Below are 8,552 nucleotides of genomic sequence, written 5' to 3'. Positions count from 1 at the left end.
CGGGTAGATCTTTTGGTCCAGGAGATTTGTTGCTAAGGTGATTGACAGGCGCAAACCCCTTACACATGCGCATAGGAGCATTCAGCTCTTGGCCGAGTCCCCGCGATCCAGAGGATGGTCTCACGTTATTCTCCCAGGGTTCAAGGTGCAAGTGCCACTCGTGTGGCTCTGATGCCTACATATTATGCCAGGAGCAAAGAAAAATACTTCGGCGAAACACCCGGGGCCATCTGCCTTATTCCACCACAGTGTTCCTCTGTCTATGCTGTTTCCTCCTATAGAATGCAAGCTTCTCCACGGCAGTCACTCTTTCATTTTTGGCTTTGTACCTCTTAAACTTAACACAATGCCTGGCACGCAGCAGGAGCTTAATAAATGTTTGTTGATTGGTTCCTCCAGCCCAGGGAGCAGTGGTGCAGTAAAAGATTGAATTAGGCACACCCCAGGGAGTCTTTAATCCAAGGGTGGAAGTCTGGAGACTTTTGCATTAATTAATTGTTATTTCTTTACTAAGTAGAAACTGAAAAATGTTTTCCACAAGTTGGAAAATTGGTTTGAAAAATGTGCTACAAATGATGGTGGTTATTTCAAATGTAAAAAACAAAAACCACTACTTTAAAACTAAAATTTTAATTTTTATATCGTGTACATTTAAAGTTATTAAAGCTTAAAGCCATATAAGAACTTTAAAACTACTTGGTATATATAAAGATACATGAACATATATGTAACAAATATTCTTTCAAAACTTTTTTCTTTTTAAAGACAGTAAATTTTTTTTAAAAAATAAAACCTCTTTGTGTGTAATCAGAACTACCAATTTTATTTCCAGTAATTTTTCTGATTAATAACTTTCCCCCTCCAAATAGACATTCTTTTTTTCCTACTTTATTATTATTTCTTTTAAACATTTACATCATTATTCTAGTTATTTTAGCAGTGGTATGATGTGATTTGAGTATAGGTTATCCAGCCTAGGCTAACTAAACTTGCAGAACCTCTTCAGCAGATTGACTACAAAATTATGATGTTTTTTAAACCATAGAAACTGTGAAAGTCCATTTAATAAGAGACAGGACTGCAATCAGCTTCAGTGCAAAGAGTACTCATGCTAATGAAATTACAGATTTTTTAAATACGGAGTACGGTGTAAACGGATGATTTCCAAAATGTATATAGTGTTAATCCCCTTTTATAAGAAAATATTTTTCTCCCCCTTTTCATAAACTAAGCTATATTAATGATTTTCTTAGCTTGTATTTTATTTGAAAATAGAATTTATTATAAACTAGCATAAATATGAAAATTAATAAAATAAAATAAAAAAGTAATAAAAATAACAGCTATATCCTTTGTCACTTTCATGTTTATAACATACTAATGTGATTAACGGGTTTACCTGGGGGTTCAGTTTTTCATAAATGATTTTTGCCACTAGGTGGCGCAGACATAGGATTAAATTTAGAGGCTGGAAGACTAGCGCTCAAATCTTGTCTCAGGCTCTTAACTAGTTGTATAACCATTGCCAAATCACTTAAAACTCTCTCAGCTTCAGTTTCCTCAGCTGTAAAATGGGCATGTAAAATGTAGCAACAGTTCAAATCCGACCTCAGACACTTGACACTTACTAGCTGTGTGACCCTGGGCAAGTCACTTAACCCTGATTGCCTCACCAAAAAGCAAAAAAAAAAAAAAGTAGCAAGAGCCTCTACTTCACAAGGTTGCTTTGAGGATCAAATAAAATGACATAGGTAAAGCATTTTGCAAACTATAAACATGTTAACTATTGTTATTATCATTATATGGCTACTTAATTATTTCTCAACAACTTATCAAAATCATGTTTAATAGCTATGGGAGAAAACCCCATTTTGCACAAATTAGATGGGATAAATTTCTATTGTTTTGTTCAATAAAAAAATCTGTATTCTCTCATAGCCAAAACATCAGAATTTTTTTTAAAGTACAAATACTTGTTTCAGTATATTATCATAAGTCTATTAACTGTTCTTATTCAAATAGAATGAGGCCAAATGTATTATATTAGTCTGTGGCAAACAGGTTCCTTATCCGTGTATTTAGATAACTAGCTAGTATCTCCAGCATGAGATGGCTATGGGAAAAGTCTGGAGAATCAGGAGTGTGGCTAGAAGAGATTGAATTATATTTAGTTTTTTTAAAAAATAAAGTGAGAATTGCTTCTGCAGACCTGTCAGGTGATTAATAAACACATCTTTATTTTCTTACATTTCATTTGTGTGACAAGTATTTTTTAAATCAGGAAACACTTAATATTCTTTAAATTTATTATTCATAGCCCCCTATTTTTTCATAATTGTAGTTCACTTTATCTTTTTGTATCAGATTATGAATTTAAGGATCTTGCATTAATTTAATTAGAGCATTCAATTAAAAAATTTGACCAAATATGCAAGTTTCAGATGGAAATTTTTGTCATGAAGTGCATTTGTTTTATCTTTATGATATTACAAAGAAAAATGACAATTTTTTTTGTTTTTACTTTGGTATTTACCAAAATGAATAACATCAAGAAATACAACATTTTGATATCCAAATAATATATTGCAAGTTCATGTAAAGATTGTTTAACCTTGAGTTTACATAATTTAAATCAACTTCACGTAGCATGGTAATTCACATGTATCTCATCAATGTCGTGACTGTATGTTAATGATGACAGGGGCAGATCCTACCTGCACTGATATTTAATTTGCACTTCATCAAGTTTGACCTTTTTTGTGTGTATTGTGCTCACTGATTTTTGAATGGTACTTATGGTTTTTTGAAGCAGATTTATGATTTTGTTGACTTTGATCTGAACTTTCTCTTAATTGAAAAAAATGGAATATATCTATGTATGTGTATGTATGTGTGTGTGTATATATGTATATATGTACATACACACACACACACACACATATATATATATATATATAATATCCCATCATATTTATACACCACAATTGTTTCATCCATTCCCCAATGGATGGGCACTCCCTTACCTTCTAGTTCCTTGTTTTTCTTTTTCTTTGAATTTCCCCTTTAGGACCAGGAAGTCTGTTTTGCTTGTGACTATTTCCTCTTGGTCCATATAAATTTAAAACTTACATTGTCATTCTGAATAGAACCTTTCAGCATAATATAATATTCCTATTTAGTTCTCTTAATGCTTACTAGTTTGAATTCAGTTTTATCCTATATAAACAATGCTGTTTCCACTCCTCATGAGTAGATAAGAAACACAATAAATTTAATACCTATTCTTCTCTTTATTTTTTAAAAATTAAATTACAATTTTTTTAGTTGACAAAAATATTTTCTCTTCTTCCCCCTTCCCCCAATAACAAACAAAAAAAAACCCCTATTGTAACAAAAATACATAGTCAAGCAAAACTAATTCCCAAATGGACCATATCCAAAAATGTACATGGCTCAAGCTATACCTTGAGTTCATCACTTCTGTAAGGAAGTAGATAGCATGTTTAATCATGGCTCCTCTGGATTGAACTTTAAAGCTATATCAACTTGTTTTTCATTCATCGTGCTTATATCTGTATGCAAATATCACTGGATTCTGATATTTAATATACTAGATACCCCCTCTCTCCTTGTATTAGCAGGACTATCACCAGTCATCTTGACTTATGTTTCACCACTGGACTCCAAGGACTCTGGAGCAGAGAGTGAGGCTGGTGACTTTGCACAGCCCTGCCTCACTTAAATCCAATTCACTTGCAAGTTGAGACATCGCCCTCCTGATGTCACTGGTCCTTTTTGAAGGACGAACAACAATAAACCTTTATTAGCAAGTTCAGTTCATTTGCACTTAGCATTAAAATTGGTAAATTTGTCTTTCCATCATTCTTCATTAAATTCAGTTGATCAGAAATGAATAGAATTTTCCTTTTCTTATTATTACCATTATTAACCCCAAATCAATAAAATTCTAAACAAAATTCCTCTATCTCATACCATTAACTAACTACACAGATTTCTTGAAATGTGGACTTCCCCTTTTACCAAAGACAGAAGATCTTGGGATCGTTGTGACATCCCTCTCTCTCCTTCTGGACTTTTTTTTTTCTTTGTTTCAATATATTTAACTACTGAAGAGTTTCCTTTGTTTATCTAACATACCCTTCTAAAACATTTAGTAGTTTAATCAGTATTATTACTGAAAGATTCTTATATTAGTTAGCAAATAGTTTATCTTGATTTGAGAAATGTCAATCGTTATAAATACTTTTTTTTTCTTGAAGTCTTAGTTGTTTTTCAAAACATTTTCATTTCTTTGAAATGGACATCTTTCTGAGAACTCTTCAAAGTCCCAATGTTTCACAAGTATCTATGTCTTGAATTCAAAACAACAGAGTGAATTTTGCTAGCTAGATAATTCTGGGTTTGTTTGCTTCTTCATTCCCCCCATCATATTGCACATAGCATAGTCTCTGACTGTTCTTCTTCCTCTAGAAACATGCTGCAATCTCTGTTGATGTCATATTTGTCTTATAGCTTACAGGTTGTTGTTTTTCCCCTGTATTATGGAATATTAGTGTTTAACTACAATATATTTATGAGACTTAAATCTTCAAGCCTTTTTTCCCCAGGTGAGACCACTGTGAATTCTTTCTATGTGTGTATATCATTACTTATCTTTTAAATGATTTCCTGGAACAGAGTGCTCAAATATTTTTACTAAGTTTTTTGGTAGGTCAGTAATCCTGAAGATGTAGCAATCTCAGGATAACTGTCCTCTCTGAATGTGCTACTTACACTTAGTTACACTTACTTGGATTCCAGTTTTCCCAATAATTGTCCTATTTGCTGAGCTTTTTTCTCTTTCTCTATATTTTCTGGCATTTTGTTTTCTGTTACAATGAGTTTGCTATTACTTCAAGTGATTAAAAAATGAAAAAAAAATTTATTCTCCATATTGGTCATTAACAATTTTCCTTCTAATTTTTAGAAAATATGTTTAAGATCTGGTTTAATTTTTACATCTGGCTTTAGTGTCTCCAATGATTTTTTAATGCACAAAGTATTTTATTTTTTCCAATTACATGTAAAGATAGTTTTCAACATTTATTTTTTTATAAGATTTTAAATTCGAAATTTTTCTCCCTCCCTCCCTCCCCAAGACAGCAAACAATCTGATATAAGTTATACATGTGCAATCATGTTAAACGGATTTCCCCATTAGTCATGTCGTGAAAGAAGAATCAGAACAAAAGGAAACACACACACACACACACATAAAGTGAAAACAGCATGCTTTGATCTGTATTCAGACTCTAGCAGTTCTTTCTCTGGACGTAGATAGCATTTTCCATCATGAGTCTTTTGGAGTTGTCTTGGATCATGGTGTTGCTGACATAGCTGATCATCACACAGTGCTGCTGTTACTTGTGTACAATGTTCTTCTGGTTTTGCTCACTTCACTCAGCATCAGTTCCTGTAAATCTTTCCAGGTTCTTCTGAAGTCTGCCTGCTCATCATTTCTTACAGCACAACAGTATTCCATTACATCCATATACTGCAACTTGTTCAGCCATTCCCCAATTGATGGGCATTTCTTCAATTTCCAATTCTTTTTCACCACAAAAAGAGCTGCTATAAATATTTCTGTACATGTGGGTCCTTTTCCCTTTTTTATGATCTCTTCAGGATAAAAGACCTAGTAGTGGTATTGTTTCTTCAAAGAGTATAAACATTTTTATAGCCCTTTGGGCACAGTTCCCAGTTGCTCTCCAGAATGGTTGGATCAGTTCACAACTACACTTGTAATGCATTAGTGTCCCAATTTCCCCACACCTTCTCCAACATTTATAATTTTTCTTTTCTGTCATACTGGCCAATCTAATAGGTGTGAGGTGGTACTTTAGAGTTGTTTTCATTTGCATTTCTCTAATCAATAGTGATTTACAGCATTTTTTTCATATGACTATAGATAGCTTTAATTTTTTCATCTGAAAACTGTCTCTTCATATCTTTTGACCATTTATCAACTGAGGAATGACTTCTATTCTTACAATGACTCGGTTCTCTATATATTTTAGAAATGAAAGCCTCAGACACCAATGAGGTATATGACCCTGGGCAAGTTGCTAATTTATATTTTTGTAAATATTCATCCATTTCACTTACATTGTCAGATTTGTTGGCATACAGTTGGGCAAAATAGCTCCTAATTAGCTAACAGTATTATTGTCTAGGTCTTCTTTGTTAAATGCTAAGAGTTTGTAGTGAGAGCTTGACTCTTGTTTCGTATATTTATTTGATCATGTTTATGGCTGTTTCATTTGTAATTTTTAAATTTTAAAATAATTTATCAGCTAAACTTAAGATAAGGCAAATAAAATATCTTTCACTATTCAAATGGAAAAAATGGAGAAATGTGGATGAGACAATAATACAATTAGCTAGATTCAGAATTGGGTTGGATGGCCAGACTCAAAGAATGTTAATGCCATGTCACTTTGGTAGGAGGTCTCCCTCTCATGGCACACCCCAGAAAGCTGGGTTCTCTTTAACATTTTTACCAATAGATAACAGTGTAGACAACATGTTCATCATATCTGAAGATGGCAGAAAGCTGGGAAAGATAGCTGACACACTAGATATCAGAATCAGGATCCAAAAGCATTGGGCTAAATCTAATAAGATGAAATTCAGTAGGGATAAATGTGATATTGTGCACTTGGAGACAAAAAAAAAATCAGCTTCACAAGCACAAGGTAAGGGAGGTATGGCCAGACTATAGTTTATCTGAAAAGTATCGAGAGATTTAGTGGATGCTGTCTGACAACATATCAAAATTTATGTGATGCAGCCAAAGCAGTACTTAGGGGAAATTTCATATCTCTAAATGCTTCTATCAATAAAATACAGAAAGAACAGATTAATGAATTGGGTATGCAACTAAAAAAATTACAAAAAGAACAAACTGAAATTTCCCAATTAAACATCAAATCAGAAATCCTGAAAAATCAAAGGAGAGATTAATAAAATTGAAAGTGAGAAAACTATTGAACTAATAAAATTAAGAGCCAGTTTTATGGGAAAAAACAATAAAATAGATAAATCTTTGGTTAATTTGATTTTTAAAAAAGACAGAAGAAAACCAAATTAGCAGTATCAATCAAAAATTAAAAGGGTAACTTCACCACCAATGAAGAAGAAATTAAGACAATTATTATTATTCTCCACATGAATAGTGAAAGATATTTTATTTGACTTATGTTTAGCTAATAATAAATTATTTTAAAATTTAAAAATTGCAAATGAAACAGCCATCGACATGATCAAATAAATATACAAAATAAGAGTCAAGCTCTCACGACAGATTCTTAGCCTTTAACAAGGAAGAACTAAGTGAATTATGAAAGCAAAGAAGATGCTTTCATTTTCTTTGTTCCCTCCTAGACTTGCCCAAAGTTCCACTTCTGACTTGCTTTTCCTTCCTTCCCTTTCTTTTCTAATATGGACTTGATGAGAATATATATGTGTGTGTGTGTGTGTGTGTGTGTGTGTGTGTGTGTGTGTGTGTGTGTATATATATGTATATATATATATATATAGTTACTGATGATTTCACACTTCATCATTTCCTTGTACCTTTCATATTTACCTTTTTAACAGCATCATCACATTCTAATACATGACTATATAATAATTCACCCATTCTCTAGCTTCTGCATATAAAGTCATTCCAAGTTTTTTTTTTCTATCATAAAAAGTTCTGTTAAACATTTCACACTTTAAAATAATAATAATCATTTCTAAGTAAAGTTTTAGGGACTGCATCTTTGGCTTCAAAGGTCTAATCAATATTGAGTTGGTGAGACAAGAGAACATTTCTAGAGAAAATTAGATGCTTTAAATAAGCAAATGCAACCTTGATGTCAAAATGATTATTTGCATCATATGAGGTTGCTTACAGAATTACTAAGTGTAAAAAGCTTCACTTGATAACAAAAACAAAGGTGCTATCTGTAGCTACTGATATAATCAAAATGATGGTTGATGAATCATATGCAAAACAGCTTCAAAGGGCTCCCTTTGCAGATATGGTGGGAAGGAGAATTGCTTGTATGTCCTGAGGAGCTTTGTGATCAGTTAATCGAAAAACTAAAATCTCTCTGTTTTGTGTTGCAAGTGGATGAAGTAATAGATGTAATGAATTTTGGTGTAGCGACCTCAATGTGTAAAGACTCCCTCAACCCATGAAGACTAGCAACACATCTATTACATAATAGAGAGTTTCCCTAGAAGACTGGTAAGTTAAGTGATTTGCCCATGATCACACAGCTAAAGTGTGGCAAAGGTAGGTCTTGAATGTAAGTGTTTCTGGATTCCAAGGCAGGCTTGTTATGTACTATTTCATGCTGCTTTTCAATTGCCACGCTAAATTATTAAAATTAAAAGGTTCCTCCTGGAAAATTTTTTATGGTACAATAAGTATACCTGGATGTTTCATGCAAAAAAACAAAACAAAAGGAAAGGTATAAATTCCTCTGATCTAATGACGTCAA

Source organism: Phascolarctos cinereus, unplaced genomic scaffold, assembly GCF_003287225.1.
Source record: "Phascolarctos cinereus isolate Bilbo 61053 unplaced genomic scaffold, phaCin_HiC Scaffold_1;HRSCAF=81, whole genome shotgun sequence".
NCBI lineage: Eukaryota > Metazoa > Chordata > Mammalia > Diprotodontia > Phascolarctidae > Phascolarctos > Phascolarctos cinereus.
Note: the sequence above shows the minus strand (reverse complement) of the source record.